Here is a 21,754-nt window from a genome sequence, read left to right on the forward strand (position 1 = left end):
AGCCCTGAGATCATGGTCTGAGCCGAAGTCAAGATTGGGATGCTTAACCAACTGAGCCACCCAGGGGCCCCAGTATTTTTTTTAGAGGTCTCTTTACCTTTTTCTCCCTTCAGTCTCAGAACACTGTAGGCTGTTTTTTCATTTCAAAGATATGGTGATTTACAGGTTCAAGAGACAGAAAAAGAATGCAAGTTTTTTCCTTGGAGTTTTGGGGTATATTTGTCTATTATCAAAAGTTTAGGGTAGTTACTATTTAAAGTTTTCCTTCTTTTTTGTAAGTACAAGACAATTTTTTTCCCCAATATCCTGATGTTTTACATTATCTGCAAATATCTGAAAGCAAATAGGAAAGGGTCTGAGTGGGCTTTGAGTTGCTTTCGGAGTTGTTTTTCTAGAATCAAGTTGTAAATTAAGAATTGTTTATTTTAATTGTACACCTGAAACTAATATAGCTATGTTAACTATAAAGGAGTTAAAACAAAACAAAAAGAATTGTTGATTTTAAGACTTTTTCATCTGCATTCCTGAAACTTATATTCAAAGAATTAGGTAGCCTGTTCCATTATTACCTTTAGAGATCAATTTGCCCATTCAACGACACTATTTTGAATTTGCCTTTCTATATCAGGGAGAAAACTTCCAAATAAGATGAAAATCAAAAGATTTCTATGTTCTGATGTCCAGTGGATGTGGAGGCCTAGGATATATTTGCAAAGGACATTGCATAGGAAGACCTGAAGCTGGCAAAATGAGACTTACTGCCCACCCCAGGTGTTTCTGCTAAATTTGTTTCTTGGCTTTCAGCATTTACACAAGTAATCTGTATATCCCAGGCCCGGAGATTAGACATAAGTGCTCTCTGTAAATCTTATAGGAAAGGGAAAGCTAAAATAGGCAGCTGGGTGTTTAAGGGATTTTCTGGGGAAGGTGGAGGAGTTTTGGGAGTTACGGGAATTTGCTGAGCAATAGGAACCAGATTTGAAGAAAGGGAATTTACGTTGGATGTACACTTTACTTTTGTTCTAAGTTTAATTTCTATTCTTTCATTAGGAAGTCCCTAACGCTAGCCATTATACTTATTTGTATCTACCTTCTCATTTGGTCTTTCTGTAAGTTATCAATAAGACAATTGTTTAGGTGAGAGCTCTCAAACCTTCTTCTTTTTTTTTTTTAAACATAGAAGTTTTTCCAATTCCAAGGATCCATCGCCTGGCCAGTGACGACTCAGGTCTATTCATCTCAATGACCACTAAAATCATATGCCTTTTTATGGCTTAACCATGGACACAAGAAGCACCCCAAAAAAGATTGCAAAAAAATGCAGCCCTCTCAACATCTAGAAAGTTTATTCCATAGTTAGCTTCAGAAAACAAAGGCCTTCATTGTTACAGGTGGTAAGAATTGTGTCATGAAAATGATGTTTCTCATTTCTTATGGGAACATGAGACATTTCCAGTCATGGACCTGCTAATTCATGACACCAGACAGGCACTACTAGAATGGGACTTTTCCAGCACTAATAAGACAACAACGGTTGAGATGACAAAGTCCCCTTATGACAAACTGTCCTGAAATTTGGCATAAGTGGACAAAAAGAATGCTGCTTGTGACATCATGTATCAAAATTCCAGTTTATTCAACTGGCCACCAGATGCACTGAGGTATCTGCACCTTCTGGATGATAGAGGTAGAGAGAATATTCTTACTGTTCAAAGTCAAGCTCTCAGAACACAGAACAAAACACAAAATGTGTCCATTATGACAAACACAAAAGACAGATAAAATAATGTCCATCTCTGGGAGTAAGAGGATCAATAGAAAACAAGAAACAAGAGTGTTCATTAACCAATCTTTACCAAAGTTACTATACCCAATGAACTAATTCCACAAATAATATCTCCTGCTAATCTAAATTTAGAAAAGGAAGGGATGAAAAATTTTTACCTTCCTCTCCCTACTGGGCATACAAAGAGATCCAGGAGAGCTCACTTTGGTAAGAATTCTTACTTTCTGTTGGCTTCTCAGTTTTATAGGATCTTGTCTGCAGGCTCCAGAGTGAGTATGTGTCTCACTATCTCCAGACTAGCTCACAAAACTAGAAGTGAAGAAATAAATTTCCCTCTGACTTGTAAGTTCTTCACTAGACATCCCCTGTAATGAGAGATTAACAGGAAAAAACATATTTAATCAATTTTCACATGCCCTAAAGATATGAGACCCTCTGACAGGCATTTGAGGCTTACATACAGTACTGAGCTGAGAAGAAGGTATTGGTATGGGACTTGAAAGGGGAGGAAGTCAATTTATAGGAAGACAGGAAGAACAAATGTTTGGTAAACAAATGTTTGCCATACTAAATGGAAAAGTCCTTCTGATGTAAAATAAAGTTATCTTTGGTAAAGGCTCTCTTCTTGGTATAGGTTCCCCATCTAAATTATTTTAGGTGATTAAAGGGGAGCTAAAAAGTCTTCTTGAGTCATTGGGATCTTTATTGTCTTCAACTCAAAATAACCTCCAGGCTAAAGGGGCACATTTTGGGGTAAGCTGCTCTGAAACCCATCCTGCAGGAAGCACATTTGTGTACCTTATTCATCCAAATATTCCACTTTTGATCCTAATTCTTTGGTTTCAAGTCAGGTTAGGGGAGTGATTCATAATACTTGGAACTTTTCCCCTAACCTTTCTGTTCACAAGGATGCAACCATGGTGATAGCAAAAACATTCTCCACATGACTGGGCCTTTACAAATTTGTAAATTACTTTCACTTATTATCTCTAAATTTTCACCACAGTCCCCTAAGATTAAAACATTTCCCCCATTGTAGATCTATAGGAACTGAGACCCCAAGAAGGGAGGTGACTTGCTGAAAGTCCCAGTGAGATTCAGAAAATGGCCAAACAGAACTCATCCCTCTGGCCTCCAAGGATGAGTTAGGCATCAATATCTCTGTTCTATCTCAATACCTCATGGAAATATCTGGACTTTGCTATCTTCTCTACTAGATTAGGAAATACTTAAAATGGGGAACCTTGTCTTATTCATTTCTATGTCCCCAGTGTGGGCCTTCCATAGAATGGATACTCAAGAAATATTTAATGAATGCAATAAATGTTTAATAAATTAACAAAAAAGTGAACAAATAAATGAACAGATTAACTTGGGTCTCCCAACATCTTTGGTAAACTGTGTCTCAGTGAAAGACAATCAAACATAAAAATCTATGCACTCCTCACTTGTTCTTTCTTTTTCTCTCTCCCCCCCTCAAACATTCACACATGTGCAAGCATATACACATGCATACATGAGTGAGTTTTAATTATAAAGAACTTAAGAAATAAGAAGACTGTACAGAGATTTTCAAACTGGAAACTGAAGCTTGATTGAAGTTGAATATACTTTAAAAGGAACATCAAAATTGGAGAATAGCAGATTCTACTTTTAGTTATAACAGAATGGAGATCAGGGCTTGTGATAATAAATTTGTATTTTTAGAAGATATATTTTATAGACAGACACTAAAATTTACTCCTTAAAAGTCATCCGTATATCATTCACTTTAGTAGGACTAAAATAAATGCATACCCATCCAAGAAACAGGGCATTTCACTTGCATGGAAATTATAGGTATAAGATGCATTTAGCTAAACATCTCTTTTTTTCAAGTTCCAATTGTATGTTGGATGTGCTTTGGGTGATGGATAGTACTCCTGTGCAATAAACAAGAAACAGGCTTTATTATAACTGTGTGCACTGTCTAGCAGACCAAGGAGAGTTGTACTAAACATTGTCAGTTTGGGAACAGGCCCAAATCCTTTAGAATATAAGTACAATGGCTGTGAGATATTCAGGTGTCTATTTCTGGGAATTAAAAATTAATAAGGAAAGCAGATGAATGTTAACAAAAACAAAATCAACATGAAATAAAAATAAAAACATAAATTTGGCTCACTTTTATAAGCCAAAGGGGTATGTATGATGGAAGCCATGTTTGTGACATTCTAGACCCTGCTTTTAACTATTTAGCCCTTTCCTTTCCTTATCCAGTGCTGTTCACCCTACCCTTCAATTAAGTACTATGCAACTTAGTTGCTTTTTTTTCTTCCAAATAACATTGACTTTTTTTAGTTTGTCATTTCAGAATGTCTTGATGCTAGAGTATTACAAAACAAGCAGTAGATTTCACATTTTTAACCAGGCAGCCACTGCTGGAACAATGAGTCCATAACTCACCATACATGTTTGACAATTGGTAACATTTTTGCCACATTTATCTATCTATCTATCTATCTATCTATCTATCCATGTTTCTGTATATGTGTATTTTTTTTCTTGAACCATCTGGAATTAACTCCCAAGAATCATGACTCTTCATCCCTAAAACTTCAGCATGCCTCTTGTAAAATTAAAAACATTAGCCAACATAAAACAAAACCATCACCATCCTAAGAAAGTCAACAATTTCTAAATCTCTTCTAATATCTAATTCTTTTTAAAAATTTCACTGCTATATTTTAATTATCTTTTATGTATTTTTCCAAACCACAATCCAGTCAAGCTTTCCTCATTCCATTTGACTGTTAGTCTCATTTCATCTACAATATTGATTTTTTTCATGGCATTGACATTTAAAGAAATAAGGCCATTTATCTTATATAATCTCCCACATTCTTAATTTATCTGATTGCTCTCTCTTGGTATCATATAAATTGTTCCTCTAGTCTAAGCCTTCTTCTTATTCAGGTCAAAACTTTTGGCAAGAACAAATCTTAGGTGATGCTCTGTAGTTGGTGTTGTTTCGTATGTCTTTTCTCTCTTTTCCTCTGTTGAAGTTTGTCTGGATTATTGCTCTGCCCAAGGTAGTTTGTGTTCATAGGACAGAGCTCCACATGGGGCTCTGTGCTCAGCCAGAAGTCTGCTTGAGACTCCCTCTCTCCCTCTTCCTCTGTCCTTTCCCCGCCCACAGCTCCCACTGTCTCTCTCTCTCTAAAATAAATAGATAAAAATCTTTTAAAAATATGTATCTATCAAACAGTTGTTTTCCATACTTAGTACTGCAAAGGAAACGTTGAGGGCAGACTGACATTTGTAGGCATTGATTATATTTTTAATATATGGGCTTTTTGTTTGCTTTTTTAAATTAACCATTAACATGTAATGTATTATTAGCCCCAGGGGTACAGGTCTGTGACTCATCAGACTTACACACTTCACAGCACTCGCTATAACACATACCTTCCCCAGTATCCATAACCCAACCCCCTATCCCTATTCCCCCACCCCCCATAATATATGGTTTTTAAAAAAATTTACCTTCATAACTAAATTTTTAACATGATGTGTCTTAATAAGGCTATTTTTTTTATTATTTTGTTTAACTGACCAATCCTTTCCATGAATTCCATAGGTCCTGTATTTGCTGCTATTATGAGTTATTTTTTCTTAAATCTGCATGGATTTATTGGTAGAAATATATTGAAGTGTATAATACTTCCTTCTATGTATGTACTTATAAACCACGTGTTAAAAAACCCATTATTAACATAATGTAATATTTCAAATGTTAAGTAACTGAATTGTGTTAAAGTGTAGAATGGGAGGGAGACAAACCATAAGTGACTCTTAATCTCACAAAACAAACTGAGGGTTGCCGGGGGGAGGGGGTTTGGGAGAAGGGGGTGGGATTATGGACATTGGGGAGGGTATGTGCTTGGGTGAGTGCTGTGAAGTGTGTAAACCTGGCGATTCACAGACCTGTACCCCTGGGGATAAAAATATATGTTTATAAAAAATAAAAAATTTAAATTAAAAAAAAAGTGTAGAATTCTGACTCCCTGAACAAAAAAAAATAATTTTTTATACTTAACATATGAAACCAACATAACTTTTTAATTAAAAAATCTAAACAGTATAATAAATAATTGTATGAGGAAAGTACTCAAGGTATAGATCCTTGATTCTATAGTTTTGCAAGGAGAATTTTAACAAGGGAGTTTTTTCATTATGTCAAGTCAAGAATATTAATATTACCTTTGTGCTCCTGACTGTTTTCATGAGTCCCTGAAAATGTCACTCAATTAGAATTAATTGCTCTAAAGTTTAAAAGTTTTAAACTTGGGGCACGTGGGTGTTTCAGTAGGTTAAGAGTCTGCCTTTGGCTCAAGTCATGATCCTACGGTCCTGGAATCGAACCCTGTGTCAAACTCCCTGCTCAGCAGGGAGCCTGCTTCTCTCTCTCCCATTCCCCCTGCTTGTGTTCCCTCTGTCACTGTCTCTCTGTCAAAAAAAAAATAAATAAAATCTTTTTAAAAAAGTCTTAAACTTTTTCAATATTTTGTCACATAGGCAGGTTGAAAAGCATCATTGAATCACTTCACTTAGACATGTTTGTAGCTGACAGATACCTAAATGAATCTGTTGTGGCTCCTCATTGAGAAAATGAAAAAAAGACTGGGAAAAAGTATTTACAATACAATATATCTAATAAAGACTATTATCGAGAATATATAAATCATATCTACAACAAAATAATAAAAAGGTAAACAACTTAATTAAAAGCCACACAAAACTTTGTGCACTCTTCACAGAGAAGATACAAAGGCCAGGAAGAACAGGAAGCAGTATTCAAGAGCACTGTCAAAAGGGAATGCCAGTTAAGTCCACACAAGACACCAGTACACTTACACTAAAATAGCTAAATTTAACAAGTATTGGTGAGAATATGGAACAACTTGGAATTCCTGTGATTGCTGGTGGAATTGAAAATGGCACATCCACTTTGGAAAATAATTTGGCAGTTTCTTACAAAGTAAAACATACACTTACCATATGACCCAGTAATTCTACCATGTACCCAAGAGAAATTAAAACATATCTACACGAACACCTGGGCATGAATGTTCATAGCAACATTATTCACAATGGGCACCATCTGGAAAGATGCCAAATATCGTTCACCTGGCCAATGGATAAACAAACTGTGGTCCAACCATACAATGACTATGACTCAGCAATAAAATGTAAATGACTATTGTTAGGTCCATTATTAAACAAAACGTGACTGAGACAAAGTGAAAGTTATTTAAAGCTTTATTTTATGCCAAGTATTAGAAATCAGACTGATTGGCCAGGGGAAAGAGACTGAGACAAGGTAAAAGTTATGCAAAGTTCTATTCTATGCTAAGCATTAGAAGTCAGACTGACCGGCCAGGGCCGTCTCCAAAGAGAGCGACCATCCCCAGCTTACAGGCTCAAGAAGTGACTGACTGACAGGTCAGGGCCGCCTCCGAAGAGGGCGACCCCTCCCCATCTTACAGACTACCTTTTATAGAGCAAAAGTCTGGCCACACATAGGTGGCCAATGAGATTGTAGTCATGTTAGGTCACACTAGGTGGCCAATTGAATTACAATTTACCCTATAGTAGCTTTTGGACCCAACCTATTACTCTGGTCAGAATTGGTGCTCAAGGTTGGCGCCCAAGCAGCAGGGTTTACATTCTTTGGTGGTTAGGGGAAAAGTATGTGTGTTTCTTACTGATTGGATGTCTCTACCTGGCCCAACTCATCCTTGTACTCTGGGCTCTGTTATCAAGAACTGACCGACCTGGCCTTGTATTCTGGGCTCTGTTACTAGGAACTAGCAGACCATATTTTACTGGTTTCCAAGACTTGCTTCTAAGTAAGTTTCTCTGGGGGGAGGGGAGCAGGGTCAGTGTAAGTTTTACTGCACGAACAAAATGGCTTTTAACCAAGTTGGAGTTGCTCTGGCTAAATAGGTCCTTACACTATCAATTCACACACAACATGAATACATCTCAAAGGTGAACAAAAGAAATCAGACACAAGTAACTCATACTGTCTGATATCATTTACATGGCATTTTGGAAAAGTTAAATCTAATTTATGATGACAAAAAGCAGTTCGGTCTCAAACATTTTTGGGGAGGAATAATTGATTTCAAAGGAGCTCTGCCCCTTTGAAGGATAAGGAGCATAAAACCTTTTGGGGTCATGGAAATATTTTATGTCTTGACTAAGATCATGGTTACATGTCCATATGTGTTTGCCGAAACTCATGGATATTTTATTTTATATAGGTTATAATGCGATAAATTTGACATAAAAATTAAAGTAAGAGAATGCTAAAAATAAGAAAGAATGTGAGACGATAACCGTAGTTCGTCTGAGATATATTCTACTAGCAGCAAACAATGGGTCAACAAATCTTCGTTTGTGGAAAGAAATGAACAAGTGGACTCTTAAAGAGGCTGAATGCATGATAAGCAGCAGATAAATCTTTGTGTTTTTATACTGCCACCTCAATCTGTACCTCTAGCTCATGCTCCCAAATTGCCTAACAAGCTCTCTCTACTCAAATGCACATGAGGTCCGCGTCCATCAGTCTTTGTCCTTGCTCTAGATCCCCAGCCCGGCGCCGGGAACACAGCCCAGCATTCCTCACTTGCCAATTAAGTCGAAGGAAGTTATGGAGAGTCGGGAGATATGCTGTGTATGCTCTGCGAGCCTAGAAAATAAAGTGTTAGCTAAATGAGCAATTTGAGCTCAAGGAGTTGCAGATACGTGTTTCACAAACCAATTAATAAATTGCAGTAGGCGAAAACAGAACTACTGAGACAGCTACCTAGTTCAATGTTTTTCACTTCGGTTCGTTTCACGCGTTTACTAATTCCTATCTTGACTCCACATGCTGCGTCCTTTTTGTGTAAGATGGAATCTACGAAAAGTCCTTGCTGAATGCCCCAAAAGTCTTACAGCATTTTCATTCAAGGTACAGAAATGGTGCAAATTGTAGGCTGCTCCCTATACAATGAGCAAAGATTATTCTCATGAAAATTGGAGTGGTAGCAAACTCTGACCTTTGCTGCACTGTGGGGTAGCAGCCTAGATCTACAGAAACATTTTTATTTTGTTTCTTAAGAGTCATGGGCCAGGTCACGGTTGAAAACATCCCCCGGCTACACTGAAAAAATGAGTTCAGTTCTAATTGCTCGGAAGAGTCACCTGTGCTTCCTAACCTGCACTTCTGCTCCCACCTGAGGTCCAGTCCCTGTGTTCGGTAAGGGAGTGAGTTCCTAAATGGCACTGATTCCCATGAGAGCCCCCATCTCATTCTGGGATTTGCCCGGTTCCTTCGGAATCTCACTTCCGGATCTGGAGGCAAACCGAGGCAAGTCTAGCAGTACACAGGGGGTATGATTTAGGTCTGAAGGAGAAACATAAGAAACACGCACGCAACAGCCACCACTACCAATATTCCAGTGACCCCTGAAGTTTGAAACATTCAACCCACATTCTAGGCTTAAAAGTCCAGAATCTCACACTTTCCTATCCTGACGAGGCAACATGTGTTGCTTTATGTGGGCTATCTTCTAATATTTTCGTGTTAGAAAAATATGCCAAAGAACAATGGAATCAAACAAATCATATTAGTATTGGGTGGGTTTCACAACGGGAAAGGAGTCTTTGCTTTGCAATTGGATTCATTCCTTGAGCATCCTTGAAATAGTGAATTTCTTCACCATGTTTAAAGAACTAGGTATCTTCTGAACTTCAAATCTTAGATATGCAGACCTATAAATACAGAGAACAAGCTGATGGCTGCCAGAGGGGTTGGGGGGGAGGTTTAAGGGGGTGTGGGCGGATGGGCAAAATGGGCAAAAGGCAGTGGGAGATACAGGCTTCCAATCACCTAATAAATAAATCACAGGGGTGAAAGGTATAGTCTCGGGAACTTAACCGTTGATAACATTGTCATAGCATTGTATGGTGACAGACGGCAGCTACACCTGTGGTGAGCAAAGCGTAATGTATAGAGAGGTTGAATCACTATGTTGTACCCCTGAAACTAATGTATCATTGTGTGTGAACTCTACTCAAATTTAAATTTTTAAATTTAAAATCTAAACTTCAAAATTCCTGAAAATTGAGGTTTTCAGGAACACATTATGAAACACACATTTCTATTGCTGCTCTAACAAATTATCATGAACTTAGTGGCCTCAAATGCATTCTCTTCCAGTTCTGGAGGTCAGAAATCTGAAATGGGTCTCACTGGGCTAAAATCAACTGGTGGGCAGGGCTGCATTCTTTCTGGAGCCTCTAGGGAAGAATCCATTTCCTTGCCTCATTCACCTTCTAGAATTCATCTACATTCCTTTCCTCATGGCCCCTTCTTCCGTCTTCAAAGCCAGCAGCACAGCATCTTCACATCTCTCTCCTCCGACCGATATTTTTATCCTTACATCTCTTTCTAAGACCCTCTTGCCTTCCTTTTATAAGGACTTTTGTGTATATTCATCCTACCCCAATAATCCAGGATAGGATTCTATCAAGACCCTTAACCTAATCATATCTGCAAAGTCCCCTGTGCCATTGTAAGGTAACACAGGTCCGGGTTTCTAGGATTAGGACATGGCCATCTTTCTAAGGTCATTATTCTGCGTACCACACACAGTGTCATCTTATTTTCCATGTGATTGTTAAAAACCATATTAGTAAACTAATCCATAAAGTTCTATGTCCTTGCCCACAGAGCTGCAGTGTTGGAACATATGATATTACTTGTCTATGAGCTAGATTTAGAATAATGCCAATGTCAGAGGACAGAAAGTCAAAAACATTAAGTTATATTGAACTAAACCTGAATGAGTTGAATCCAGTTAGAATTTGTGACAAAAGTAATACATATTTTAATTAATCTCACACTTATTTTGTGAAGCTCATGTAAGCTGTTTAGTTTTCGTTGCATCCATGGATATAGAGCAATGAACAACATGTAGATAATTCCCTTTTACATGTTTTAGTTACCCAAGTTAAGTTCCCTTGTTGAAAGAAGAGGCCGTATTATTTATTCTTTAATAGCAGAGAATCTAAACATATCTTTTAGCTATTTGGAGGTCACTTAGACTTTAAGAAACTGTTCTGTCATTATTGAGTCATAAAACCTAACAGCCCATGAATGCTGCCCGAGTTCAATGCCAAAGGCTAAACAGGATAAAACAATGCATTAATTACAACCTATTATCATCAGCAATTGGTTAGGGGAAACATGGTTGTATGGAAACTTCAAAATACATTTAAAAATAAGCCACTTTCATAATGGTAGCAGCAAAAACATTTTTAAAATTTAAATTCCTACTCCACACATCAAAACAGCTTATCTGTTATCACCGTTCCTTGCTCTTTTCTAGTTTCCATACATATTCATATATTGTTTTGACATACGTGTAATCATAACATAGATACAAATTTGCATTTGGCTTTGTATACCCTACCTGATATATTTATTTTTTTCAGATAACTATGTAATAGTCTTGGTTTTCATTTTAATGGCTACAGTGTATTCCACAGCACAGATATAACATAATCTTTGGGATTCCCTAACTGGTTATTTATGTTGGTTCCATTTTTAGCCATTTATAAACACCGCTGTAGTAAGCATTTTTGTGTGTGTTTTTCTTAGGGAGTGGGGAGATTATTTTCTTGGGATAATATTTGAAAAGTATAATAGTAGTAACATGGAGCTTTAAAACAAATAATGGGAGGTTTTGTTTCATATTCATACTGAGAGAAAGTCCCACTGGAGAAAGGGAAATTATTTTTTAAAAATATTAATAAAATCTTTGTTCCAGGAGCGCCTGGGTGGCTCAGTCATTAAGCGGCTGCCTTCGGCTCAGGTCATGATCTCAGGGTCCTGGGATCGAGCCCCGCATCGGGCTCTCTGCTCAGTGGGGAGCCTGCTTCCCCCTCTCTCTCTGCCTGCCTTTCTGCCTACTTGTGATCTCTCTCTGTCAAATAAATAAATAAAATCTTTGAAAAAAAATCTTTATTCCAACATTCAGACCGTGCCTGAAATCATATTCCTGAGAACAGAGATAGGAGTGAAGAATATGACAAATGAAGGTGAAATTCTATACAGATTATTGCTGATAATGTAGAAAAGATTATATAGGGGCACCTGGGTGGCTCAGTGGGTTAAGCGGCTGCCTTGGGCTCGGGTCATAATCCCAGGGTCCTGGGATCGAGTCCCACATCGGGCTCCTTGCTCAGCAGGGAGCCTGCTTCTCTTTCTGCCTCTCCCTGCCACTCCGTCTGCCTGTGTGCGTTCTCTCTCTCTGACAAATAAAATAAAATAAAATAAAATAAAATAAAATAAAATAAAATAAAATAAAATCTTCAAAAAAATAAATAAAATGAAAAGCCCTTGCGTTAGATGATTAAAAAAAACACTATATATGTGGTGGTGGGAAGGACTTTTCCCTTCTTCCCTTCTAGATCTTTGGCTGGTCTAATAATTAAATTGACATGAGACAGATTACCAGGAGAAAAAATTGAATTTCATACATATAGGAACTTTGTATAAACATGAGAGGTTCAATGGCAGACAGTTGAGACTTACAGGCTATGGTGAGCTAAGCAGACAAGGGAGGGGTCTGGGGCTTCAAAGGGAAGGAAGACAGTTCACAGGAAGAGCAAATGTTTGGGAACCCACTGTGTGTCATGCCTTGCAGACAATGGGACACAGGCGCTGTGGAGCTCCCTGCAGCTTACCACACCTAGACGGACTCTCTCAACTTACCCCTGGGGACAGCTGTCTTCCCGGACCAGGCCCTCTATCTAAATTCTGAGAGGCAGTTAAGGGGGAGATAAAAGCTCTTGCTGATTCTTTTGGGCTTTGATTGTCTTTCGCTTGAAATAATCCACATGCTGACGTGATACCTTCTGGGGCAGCCTGCCTTGAGCCTCATCATATATATCTCTGTACACAACTCTTTTATATAGTTAATAATAAATTACACATTACATATTTAATTTAATAAATATTACTCCTCTTGTGAGCATTAGTTCTTAAAGAATAAGGAATCGAGTTCTATATATGTTGTTATAAGCTACAAAATTTGGGTGGTAATAGAGACATGTTAGAATTTTCAAAGTATATATATTTTAGTGTCAGTAATCGTGTGATGCAAGAAATACATTTGGCTTTATCAGATGATGGCATGAGGGCAGTTGCTAACACGTACTTCATGCTGCTGCTCATTTTACTCTTAATTCAGATGTACAAGGAGGAAAGACATTTTGTTCAGACCGGCAGTAAAATACTTAACAAAAGAGGTGGCCATGCATTAAAGGTTCCAAGAAGTAGGAGAAACACTGCAATACACTGAGACATTTTCCAGTTTTAATTTATTTTCATTATGTAGCTGCATATTGTTTACCTGAGGAATTCACAGTCAAATGTAATTTGACTTTTGGATAAGAAATATGACCAATATATACCAAGCATTAAAAGGGGTACTGCCTGTTCAGCAATGTGAGAAAGGAAAAATTCACACTAATGAGACAGATGGTTGGCTACTTTTACATAAGAGAAAACCTCCCAGTGGAAAAGCCATCCCTGTCTACATTGAGCGAAAACACCAGAAAATTCCTGGTGCAGCACCCTTTGCTTAATAACAAAGAACACTGTTGTATTTAAACTTTACAGTGTACTGGCTGAAGATCCTGTTATATAGCACTGGGAAGAAAAGTGGCAGACTGGAATTTCTGCCGTGAGCTATTGAAATCATAGCATGATCAATTTCCTGAATTGGTTATTAGGTTATGAGGAGCTACTGCTAATTTGTAAAGAACTTCCACCAAGTGGCACGATTGATCTCAGTGCACACTGAGCTTTGCTTGAGAAACTAATTTGTTGTTAAAGTAACTTCATTTCTATATGACTTGTCATTTTACTCATCTTTTATTATTTTTAAAGATTTTATTTATTTGACACAGAGAGAGAGATCACAAATAGGCAGAGAGGCAGGCTGGGGGAGGGGAGTATAGGTTCCCTGCTGAGCAGAGAGCCTGATGTGGGGCTCGATCCCAGGACCCTGAGATCATGACCTGAGCCGAAGGCAGAGGCTTAACCCACTGAGCCACCCAGGCGCCCCTCATTTTACTCATATTTTAAGCATGTAACTTTTCATTCATTTCTTTATTCCTTCATTTATTCTCTCACTTTTTCATTCAAAGTATTAAGTGCCAGATACTGTGGATGTATCAGTGACCAGGATGGATTAAAAAAAAGAAAATCCATGCTCTATGAAGCTTACCTCTAATAGATATCTTTTTATGGTACATATTTTTCTTCATACAAAACATCAAACAGGGCCCATTATTACTGGTGAAACAGGAAAAAAAAACAACATAGTGGTAAAATTGTCAAATGAAGTGACAGGGACTTATTCTAGAATTACATGGAGGAACATAACAAGCAGCAATATATTTCCATGAACATGAGATAGGAAAGAAATAATGCCCACTCAGAGAAGTATTAGAATTGACACCAAGTTTGTTTTTTTTTATTTTTTTTTTTTTTTATTTTTTATTTTTTATAAACATATATTTTTGTTTTTTAAGATGTCTGAAAGAGGTCTGAAATGCAGCTCACCTTTCTCTTGGGGGTGGGCTCAACCTGCAGAAAAAGGTTGAACCTTGGAACACTGCAACCTTGCCTTCCTTTGCCACCAGGTCCTTTTCAGTTTGTGGACCCTCATAACAGTAGCACTGGCGGCCAAATAGAGAAAGGCAATAGCTAATTTTACTCACATCTGTTTTATTTTCATATCCCCTACTAGCCCAAGCTATGCCTGGCTAGGTCGTTTGGAGGAAGAATGGAGAATGAATGCAGGGCTACACTACCAACTGTATCTTGCACCAGATTTCCTCTTCAAAGACAAATCTGGATAATCCTGGGATTGCAGAAATGCAGACTTGCCCTCCAACTAGCTGAGTTGACATCATTGGGAAAATTCTCTTCAGAGGTTGAAACATGTAGCCAGCCCAAATGAGGGGCATGAAGTGAATAATCCATGTTGGCAGGGACAGAGGTCCTCATTTTGGGGGGATTTTAGAACAAAATGAATGCTTTTCTTTTTTTTAATGAATGCTTTTGAGTGGGAGCAGTGTGCTCACTTTGGCTTATTCATTATTTTGAATTAAAGTTACTTGAGAAACAGCCAGTGTAAGAACACTTTGACCGTCACGCTCCCCTGAAAGCAGGAAGTAAGTCTCCCATGTGAAGGTACCCTCCCTGTATCAGGAGGGTACAAGGCATCTTTATCACCAGAGATAGGGAATTGATTTATTTATTTTTTGTTGTTTTGTTAGTCACCATTCAGTACATCATTAGCTTTTGATGCAGTGTTCCAAGATTCATTGTTAGTGCACCACACCCAGTGCTCCATGCCATCCGTGCCCTCCTTAATACCCACCACCAAACCTCCCCTCCAAAACCCTCAGTTTGTTTCCCGGAGTCCACAATCTCTCATGGTTTGTCTCCCCCTCCGAGTTCTCCCCCTTCATTTCCCCCTTCCTTCTCCTAATGTCCTCCATGCTATTCCTTATGTTCCACATATAAGCGAAACCAGATGATAACTGCCTTTCTCTGCTTGATGTATTTCACTCAGCATAATCTCCTCCAATCCCATCCATGTTGATACAAAAGTTGGGTATTCATCCTTTCTGATGGCTGAATAATATTCCACTGTATATATGGACCACATCTTGTTTATCCATTCATCTATTGAAAGGCATCTCTGCAACTTCCACAATCTGGCTATTGTGGCCATTGCTGCTAAGAACTTTGGGGTGCACATACTCCTGCTTTTCACTACACATGTATCTTTGGGGTAAATACCCAATAGAGCAATTGCTGCATCATAGACTACCTCTATTCTTAACATCTTGAGGAACCTCCATACTGCTTTCCAGAGTGGCTGTACCAGCTCACATTCGCACCAACAGTGTAAGAGTGTTCCAGAGATGGAGAATTTAGGCTTAAGAAGGATATATAAACAGCCTTGCTACTTTTTTACTAATTTACTACCCCAACCCTAAACTTCTTTGTCCTGTCCATTTTTCACAAATTTATTGTTTCCTTATCAAAAAGGCATAAAAGCTGCCTGCTTTGGTCACTTATTTGAGCCTTGTATCTTTGGGGCTCCTATACACGAGAAATGAAATTTTTTTCTTCTGTTAATATGATTTATGTCAATTTGATTATTAGAGCAGCCACAGAACCTAGGGCGCAAAAGGAAAAAGTTTTCCTCCCCTACAATTTGAATATGGGCTACAAAGGAAGCCAACCACTTTAAGCCATGCTTCAAAGAGAAAATGCAACCTAGCCATTATTGCATCATCTTCAAAGAGATACTTAGAAATAATTAAGCTTGTTACCTGTGAATATTTAATTTCTGCCAACACACAACTAAATTATTATTTGAAATATTGTAGTCAAGGGCGCCTGGATGGCTCAGTGGGTTAAGCCTCTGCCTTTGGCTCAGGTCATGATCTCAGGGTCCTGGGATCAAGCCCCACATTGGGCTCTCTGCTTAGCAGGGAGCCTGCTTCCCCCTCTCTCTGTCTGCCTCTCTCCCTACTTGTGATCTCTCTCCCTCTGTTAAATAAATAAATAAATAAATAAATAAATAAATAAAATCTTTAAAAAGTAAATGAAATAAGATGTTATAGTTAAGCCTATCAAAGTCAAGACTATTAAAAATCTACCAAATTATAAAACATTACAAAGTTTCCAGTCAGGAACAAAACAGCCTTTAGAGGATTTTCCAGTTTCACTGTGGACACCTTCCCAGTATGGCAGAAAATAATCACACAGTTTATCAATAGGTCAAATTCCATTTGTCTTTTACCATGTGAAGTTGAAAATTCATCTGTCTGGACTTTTCCTGACCTACACAGATAATCAATGAAAATTATATATTGGCAGAATTCTCATCACTTATAAGATGAGGCTTTGAATTTTAGTTGTTAAACTTGTAAGTTACTTATTTTTTGTTTGTTTTTGTTTTTGAAAAATAAATACAAATACCCAATTACATCTGTTTGACAGAGGAAGTGATGTCTTATTTTTGGCCTAACTGTCCAATGCAGGCCATTCTGCAAAACTTTTTCTGGATCTCTTTATAGTCAATGAATAATAGTTATTATATTGGCTATGGTTGCTTTAAATGATACATAGCCCAGAGCATGCTCATTGGTCCCTGGAGACTTAAAAGAAAACTAGTGCATAGCTTCTTTTCAGATATATTGATAATCTGAGAACAGACATCACAGACTTCCTGAAAGATTAAAAAATTTTATGTAATTTGTAAACTGTGGTAAAAACACTTTGGGTGACATATCTGTACGTTATTTAAAGCAGTATATGTTTGTTTTCTCTGCTGGAACTGTTTGATTCCTTTGTCACAATGAAACAGAGTTGGGTTTTTTCCTCGTACAAAGTTCCAAAACACAGTATGAACAATCTTAGTTATTTATAAATCGACTGACTTCAGCCTTTCCACTTTTCATTATTACCCATTTCCTCAGAGTTTTCTGCTCTTGGAAATTCTGAACATTTGCAAGTCTTTGATGTGGTAGAAGTTTTTATTTGGACAGCCATTAGGAGAATACCTGTACCACCTTCTGTGCTAAAATCAAATCCATGCAATTTCAGCCCAAATACCTCTTCTAAAAGCATGACCCTTTTTCTTAAAGAACATTTTAATGTTCACTGACATTTTAATGCACTGACATTTTTAGTGCAACTTTAGGAGAAAACTAAGAAAATAATGCAGTTTCTACTCTATCGTAGATGATAAATATTACAATTTTAAAATAAATATATATAGTACCCCGGGGGATAAAAATATATTATATAGTTTATTAAAAATAAAAAAATTAAAATAATAAATAAATATATACATAAAGATCATTCATGGTGTATCAAAAATACTTTTTATCTTATAGAACCCAACAGAGAAAATACAGTTTAGCGTCATGCCACCATTATTAGGACCTAGGGTGTTCATTTTTCTTAAATATCTCTTATTGCCAGATATCTCTACTTGAATATTTTCTCCTCTCAGTCCAGATTGAGGGGCACGTAGGTGGCTAGGCTGGTTAGGCGTCTGCCTTTGGCTCAGATCATGATCCTGGGGTCCTGGGATGCTTGGCAGGGGGTCTGCTTCTCCCTCTCCCTCTGCCCATTTCCCCTTTTGCACTCTCTCTCTGTGTGTCTCTCAAATAAGTAAAAATAAAAAATCTTAAAAAAAATTCCTGATTGAGTGCATGCAAATGTCTACTCTTCACTGTCCCCGGAAATCTGTTCTCCTTTACCACCTTTCTACGTTTGTCAGTGCCATCTTCATTTTCATTAGTTCTAGTAGCAAACCTTAGAGCCCTCTCTGGATCTTTTCTCACCCTCATTCTCTGCACCCTCATTCTCTGCAACCTTTTGGTGCCTTGCCAGGCCTTCTAGTGAATGCCTTTTATATCTGTTCACTGCTGTCACCCTAGTCTGAATCCTTGTCGCCTCACACTTGGACAAGTACAACTGATGCTTCCTGGCTTTAGAAGCTCTCAAGTTTCTTTTGCTCCAGTTTATCTTAGACGTTGCTGCCAGACTAACTTCCTTAAAACATAAAAGTCTCATGAAAACACCTTTCTATTCAAAACATCCAGTGTTTTTTTTTTAAATTTTTTATTTTTTATAAACATATATTTTTATCCCCAGGGGTACAGGACTGTGAATCACCAGGTTTACACACTTCACAGCACTCACCAAAGCACATACCCTCCCCAATGTCCATAATCCCACCCCCTTCTCCCAAACCCCCTCCCCCCAGCAACCCTCAGTTTGTTTTGTGAGATTAAGAGTCACTTATGGTTTGTCTCCCTCCCAATCCCATCTTGTTTCATTTATTCTTCTCCTACCCACTTAAGCCCCCATGTTGCATCAACCACTTCCTCATATCAGGGAGATCATATGATAGTTGTCTTTCTCTGCTTGACTTATTTCACTAAGCATGATACACTCTAGTTCCATCCATGTCGTCGCAAATGGCAAGATTTCATTTCTTTTGATGGCTGCATAGTATTCCATTGTGTATATATACCACATCTTCTTGATCCATTCATCTGTTGATGGACATCTAGGTTCTTTCCATAGTTTGGCTATTGTGGACATTGCTGCTATAAATATTCGGGTGCATGTGTCCCTTTGGATCACTACGTTTGTATCTTTAGGGTAAATACCCAGTAGTACAATTGCTGGGTCATAGGGCAGTTCTATTTTCAACATTTTGAGGAACCTCCATGCTGTTTTCCAGAGTGGCTGCACCAGCTTGCATTCCCACCAACAGTGTAGGAGGGTTCCCCTTTCTCCGCATCCTCGCCAGCATCTGTCATTTCCTGACTTGTTGATTTTAGCCATTCTGACTGGTGTGAGGTGATATCTCATTGTGGTTTTGATTTGTATTTCCCTGATGCCGAGTGATATGGAGCACTTTTTCATGTGTCTGTTGGCCATCTGGATGTCTTCTTTGCAGAAATGTCTGTTCATGTCCTCTGCCCATTTCTTGATTGGATTATTTGTTCTTTGGATGTTGAGTTTGCTAAGTTCTTTATAGATTCTGGACACTAGTCCTTTATCTGATATGTCATTTGCAAATATCTTCTCCCATTCTGTCAGTTGTCTTTTGATTTTGTTAACTGTTTCCTTTGCTGTGCAAAAGCTTTTGATCTTGATGAAATCCCAATAGTTCATTTTTGCCCTTGCTTCCCTTGCCTTTGGCGTTGCTCCTAGGAAGATGTTGCTGCGGCTAAGGTCGAAGAGGTTGCTGCCTGTGTTCTCCTCAAGGATTTTGATGGATTCCTTTCGCACATTGAGGTCCTTCATCCATTTTGAGTCTATTTTTGTGTGTGGTGTAAGGAAATGGTCCAATTTCATTTTTCTTCATGTGGCTGTCCAATTTTCCCATAAATCATGAATGAAAGAGGAGAGATCACAACTAACACCAAAGAAATACAAACTATTATAAGAACATACTATGAGCAACTCTACGCCAACAAATTTGACAATCTGGAAGAAATGGATGCATTCCTAAAAACATATAAACTACCACAACTGAACCAGGAAGAAGTAGAAAGCCTGAACAGACCCATAACCAGTAAGGAGATTGAAACAGTCATTAAAAATCTCCAAACAAACAAAAGCCCAGGGCCAGACGGCTTCCTGGGGGAATTCTACCAAACATTTAAAGAAGAACTAATTCCTATTCTCCTGAAACTGTTCCAAAAAATAGAAATGGAAGGAAAACTTCCAAACTCATTTTATGAGGCCAGCATCACCTTGATCCCAAAACCAGACAAGGATCCCATCTAAAAAGAGAGCTATAGACCAATATCCTTGATGAACACAGATGCGAAAATACTCAACAAAATACTAGCCAATAGGATTCAACAGTACATTAAAAGGATTATTCACCACGACCAAGTGGGATTTATTCCAGGGCTGCAAGATTGGTTCAACATCCGCAAATCAGTCAATGTGATACAACACATCAATAAAAGAAAGAACAAGAACCATATGATACTCTCAATAGATGCTGAAAAAGCATTTGACAAAGTACAGCATCCCTTCCTGATCAAAACTCTTCAAAGTGTAGGGATAGAGGGCACATACCTCAATATCATCAAAGCCATCTATGAAAAACCCACCACAAATATCATTCTCAATGGAGAAAAACTGAAAGCTTTTCCGCTAAGGTCGGGAACACGGCAGGGATGTCCATTATCACCACTGCTATTCAACATAGTACTAGAGGTCCTAGCCTCAGCAATCAGACAACAAAAGGAAATTAAAGGCATCCAAATTGGCAAAGAAGAAGTCAAATTATCACTCTTCGCAGATGATATGATACTATATGTGGAAAACCCAAAAGACTCCACTCCAAAACTGCTAGAACTTATACAGGAATTCAGTAAAGTGTCAGGATATAAAATCAATGCACAGAAATCAGTTGCATTTCTCTACACCAACAGCAAGACAGAAGAAAGAGAAATTAAGGAGTCAATCCCATTTACAATTGCACCCAGTGTTTTTTTAATGACCTCTTTGGTGAAGCTAAAATGCTATGACATGTGGAATTTATTCAACCTCCTCAGACTGACATGCAAAGCTCTGCATGTGCCGGCCTGCACTTGCCACTGGACTCTCATCCTACTATTCCAAAACAAGGACCCAGTTCTCCCATCAAGGTACCTCTTTACTGCCCATCAACACCATAATCATTCCCAACTTCAAGCTTTTCTTTATGTTTTACCTGGCTGTGTCCCTTATTAGGCAGTGTTCTTTAAAGTGTCATCCAAAGGTCACCTATATCAGAATCATCTGAGATGTTTGTAAATCTTGCAGATTTCTGAGACTACAGCTCAGACCTAGTGTAGTTGGAGACTTAGAATCTGTGTTTATGAGACTTCCGTCTGTCCCAGACAAGTGGAATGCTGCTTAGTCTCCTCTGTCTGTGGTATACTGTCTGGCACACATTAGAATGTGAATCCTTTTACAAATGGGTGAATTTACTTCAATATAAGGTATCTTACATAGGAGGTTCTCATCAATTGTCAGATTTCCGGCATGGGGATGAAATTGTCTCTCTCTCTTTTGGTCTCCAATGGTGTCCTAGTTTTTGGTTAAGATCAGGTGCTGTCCCTTAAGTCAAGTTTCTATTTGTACAATTTGACAACTTCATAGCAGGCACCAGATGGATTCAAATGTAGTCAGGGACTCTGTCTAGCAAGCGTGGAGATAAAGCTCCTGTTGCAAACTCTTTCCAGTCAATATTAAGAAAAAAGTTAGGAAGTAAAGGCTAGTGGCAGGCTCACAACACAGTAAGTATGTTCTTCTGA

This window comes from Mustela lutreola, chromosome X (genome assembly GCF_030435805.1).
Source record: "Mustela lutreola isolate mMusLut2 chromosome X, mMusLut2.pri, whole genome shotgun sequence".
In the NCBI taxonomy this organism is placed as follows: domain Eukaryota; kingdom Metazoa; phylum Chordata; class Mammalia; order Carnivora; family Mustelidae; genus Mustela; species Mustela lutreola.